The following is a 5,083-nucleotide window of genomic DNA, read 5'->3' on the forward strand; positions in this document are numbered from 1 at the left end:
ACACACACACACACACACACACAAACACACACTCTCTCTCTCTCTCTCTCTCTCTCTCTCTCTCGCACACACACACACACACACACACACACACACACACACACACACACATACATTCACACACTCACACACACCCACGTGCACATGAGTATACGCGCGTGCGCACACACTCGAGCACGCACTCACACAGACAGAGAGAGAGAGAGACTAAAAACAATCCACACTGGAGCAAGACTTCTATTCATTTGTAAGCACCGATCAACAACAACAACAACAACAACAATAACAACAACAAAACCGCAAAGTAATTGTCCATGGACGGATTCAGATGGTGGTTAAACACCTGCTTGCCCACAGGTCTGTACAGCGGGAGAAGAGAGTAGTGAACTGACCGACAAGGACTGTTTTTGGTCAAGATCCCTTGAACACAAGTCAGTTTCAGTTTCAGTTTCAGCAGCTCAAGGAGGCGTCACTGCGTTCGGACAAATCCATATACGCTACACCACATCTGCCAAGCAGATGCTTGACCAGCAGCGTAACCCAACGCGCTTAGTCAGGCCTTGAGGAAAAAAATTAATATTTTTTTTATAAATGAAATAAAATAAAATAAAATAAAATAATAATAATAATAATAGATAAATACATAAAAAAGAACTACTACTAATAATAATACGTATAACTAATAATAATACCTATAAGGCGCAAAACAAGTGATAATGATATGTATAAGGCGCAAAAACAAGTGATAATAATACGTATAAGGCGCAAAAACAAGTGATAATAATATCTATAAGGCGCAAAAACAAGTGATAATAATATGTATAAGGCGCAAAAACAAGTGAAGAACAAAGAAATCCATGAACACCAAGCGATGTTCACATGTTGTGGCAATGAATCGTCACCATTCAAAATATTCAAAATTCGAATAACGCAGGAAATATTCCCAGTCAGGTGATGCTAACAGATGATAAATATATATAAACAAGATTAGGAAAATTTGTTTATGAATACTGCTGCAATTTATTGCATCAACTGATTGATTAATTGTGTGTTTTTCATTAATTCATTCATTTACCATTGCACTTGTGTCTTATAAACCTTAAGGTTTCATGACAATAAAATCTATTCTATTCTATTCTATTCACACACACACACACACACACACACACACACACACACACACACTGCAGATACCGCTTTTACTTTTTCTTCCCCCCCACCCCCCCTTTTTCTTTTTTTTTCTTTTTTTTTAAAGACATTGAGTGAAATCTCGATAACAATGACGATGATTATATAAAGATGGTGATGCTCACGTCATCAGGTATTATATTTCTTTTTGAATCAAGCGCTGATGTTATTAATCAGATTGGTGGCGATTCATTGCCACAGCAATGTGAACACATGAATGAACAACCCAAAGAAACAAATCCATGGCCAGGGAGATAAACTTGTTGCTCATTCTTATCGGGTGGACGTGCAGAGGTTCGTTCCCTTGGTTGCTTTCATTTGCACTGAGTATTACTGGCAAATGGGTGCTAAAATAACATGCAAATTATTGTGTATTTTATTTTGTTACACCATGTCATTATTAATGCTATGCTCCAACTAACCCCCCAGTTCCCAGTTCAGGCTCAACTAGTCAGATACAGAGCCGTATTATATAAATCTAAGTTGTGATCTGTGCATTTGTCCATTCCTATTGCATTGTACCAGACTGATGATTACATTTGGCCTTTTATATCATTTTATTTTTCCCCCATTTGTATTATCCCCCCTTTTGTTTCTTCTTTTTAAATTATCCTCGCTTTTCCTCTGTGGCAGTCATCCTGTTATTGTCATGTTTCCTTGTTTCTCTATGACTCAAAAGAGTTAATGGGAATAAACAAACTCTGAAACTCTGAAACTCTGCACAATTGCTGTTCATTACTACGGTTTTTCCTTTCCTTTCCTCTATATTTCTTGCCTGCTTTATTTTTCACGGCTTTCTTGCTTGCTTTCTTTGCCCATCACTTTTTTGCGTTATTGAGGAATATTGACCCTAAACGGTCATTGTCGCTTAGCAACCTCTCTCTTCTCGCATTGTACAGTTGCAGGGCAAACAGTTTGGTGTTCATCCACTATCTAAATCCGTCCATGAACACACACACAAACACACATAATAATGATGTTTTTTTTGGTCCCATCTGCTTTGAAAATGAGTGTCAAACTATTATTTTCACATAACGTTAATCAAGGATTTTCTTTTGTTGTTCGTGGCCTTGACTTGTTTTCCAGTTTCTTTTCAACAGGAAATTCATGTATATGGGATCGAGCAGGTATATTTCTCACATTGTAATTGATTTCTACATTGTAGGTAATCATAAATTATAATTTTGTGCCTTGCACAAATGTGTGTGTGCAGTGGGGGGGTGAGGGGGGGCAGAGGGTCTACACATGGCCACATGAACTGGATCTTGATTTCCACCAAATCTTTCAGTCCACAAAATTTAATGGTGACAGATTTTTTCCAACGATGGAGAGAGAAAAAAAAAAAACGATTGAGAAGAAGGAAACAAGACAAGTATAGTTCATTGTTATGCAACTTTTTTTTTCAATTTTAAACAGGAGAGACAATACCTTCAAAATTCACAAGTGATAATCACTTAACTGACCAGAGGAATTACCAAATAGAGAAACAAGACATTCTTTTACACCTACAATTAGCTTTTCCTGTTATGCCCTGTTGTTACCTTTATACTTAAACATCTAAATGAATTTCTTCAAACATCATACTGTCATCATGGCCAGTTTCTTTTCCAAGTTTGATGAAAACTCGTTGGCGGAAAACATGAGCTTTACTCAGTGAGGTTTTTCTCTTTAATGATAACCTTTTTAACCTTCGCTGGCTGTCGTGGGTCGTACACGACCCAGAAGGGTACAAAAACGCAAATATCCCAACCAATTCTTAATATTTTTATACAAAATTTCAGAAATGCTTCCTACACCAAAAGGCCAAATTTGGCCAAAAAAAATGAAAAAAAAATCATTAATTAGTTAATGAGTAATTAAAGGTGGTGTTTTAACTACCCGTTGTGATAATGCCATAATCTTGGCGACAGCGATGTACTTGACAGAACTACACACGGACGCTTGTGTGGGTCGTGTATGACCCATGTTTTTTAAAGAGGAAAAAACGTGGTCGCCCCTCGAAAGCTCGTGTGGGTCATGCACGACCCATACCTTTTTAATAGTGATTTCAGAAGGTTTAATTTGCAATTAGTGAAGGAAAATAAAGGAGTTTTACTTTCAATAGCCTCACTACCCCACTACTCTCCCACTACGCCCCCGCCCCCCCCCCCCCCCCCCCCCCATCCCTTTCGCCTGTCTTCAGCTGTAACCCCCTTCCATCCTTCTCTAACAGCATGTACCTGTGTGACTGAATATCTTTGATTGTGCGTGTATAGTTAAATAGGATGCTACGAGTCATCTCTCTCTGTCTCAGTCTCTCTCTGTGTGCATAAGTAGGGTTTGTAAGTATGTGCATGTGGTGTTATGCGTTTGTGTGTGTGATCAGTTGTGTGTGCGTGTGTGTGTGTGTATGTGCGTGTGTGTGAATGCGTGAGCATGTGTTTCTTCTGAGTGTATGTGTGTGCGAGTCTGTGTGTGCGTGTGCAAGCGCATGTGTGTGTAATCAGTTGTTACGATATGTTTTCCTTTTCTATATTTTGTTATAAGCTTTGGAGGAATATACAGGTTTTTGTCTCTTTACAAAGTATGAGTCATGCACGACCCACACAAGCTTTGGAGGAATATACAGGTTTTTGTCTGTTTAAAGGTATGGGTCCTGGACAACCCACATGAGCTTCCATGTGTAGTCAAAAGCGACAGCGGTATGGGTCGTGGACGACCCACATGAGCTTCCGTGTGTAGTCAAAAGCGACAGTGGTATGGGTCGTGGACGACCCACATGAGCTTCCGTGTGTAGTCAAAAGCGACAGCCAGCGAAGGTTAACTTTGCCCTCTCACCTCATGTCCTCTCTCTCTCTCTCTCTCTGTCTAATCTAAAGGAGATGACAAGAAAGGTCTTGAGCATGCCTGCCATCCTATCAAGTTTGGTTCCTGAAGCGCTATACCTTACCCAAAAAATTTTAACATTAAAAATTACCATGGACATGCACACGCACATGCTCATGCATGTTCACACACACACACACACACACACACACACACACACACACACACACACACACACACACACATGCACACACACACACAAACACAACCGAGAGTGGGTAATTACAATGATTCACTATTCACACACACAAGTCAAAAAACGCTTTTGAGCATTCGGTTCCTTCACGCTTCCTCATAGCTGATTTAAACAATTCCTGTACATGCATGTCAGGAAGGGGGTATTCCAGTCCCTAATGGTTGGAGGTATACTGTTATGCTTGCTGCTTCCTTGATGCTATGAGGCAAATACAGCTATTGCTCCAGTTGTTTGGTTTTCTGAGGGGGTGGGGTTGAGGGGGCTTGATTACGCTTTTGATATGTTTTTAGCCATGATATGGTCTAGGCAGTTGGCCAGTTTCAGTTCCCCAAGGAGGCATCACTGTGTTCGTACAAATCCATACACGCTACACCACATCTGCTAGGGAGATGCCTGACCATCCGCATAACCTAACGTGCTAGTCAGGCCTTGAGTGGAGTTCTTCAACAGAATTTTGTCAGAAATAACACTTTTGTTGCCATGGGTTCTTTTTCAGTGCACCAAGTATGTGCTGCACGCAGGACCTCTGCTTATTGTCTAGTCCGAATGACTAAAATCAATGCTCAGTTTGATTTTCCAGTCCAACTTTGGAGAAATGGTGAGAGTGAGAATCGAACCCAGGCCCTCGTGAACATTGTATTGGCAGGTAAGCATCTTAACCATTCTGCCACTTCCTCCTCAGGTTGGCCAGACTGTAAGCAACATGCATCTACTACATTTCCATGCTTCCATAATTTCCAGACTTACTGAGATCAACAGTAAATGCTTGCATTGATATACAGTTTTAATTTTTATTGTGAATACTTAGTATGCACCAACACTTCTTGCAAAGAG

Source organism: Babylonia areolata, chromosome 26 (genome assembly GCF_041734735.1).
Source record: "Babylonia areolata isolate BAREFJ2019XMU chromosome 26, ASM4173473v1, whole genome shotgun sequence".
Classification (NCBI taxonomy): domain Eukaryota; kingdom Metazoa; phylum Mollusca; class Gastropoda; order Neogastropoda; family Buccinidae; genus Babylonia; species Babylonia areolata.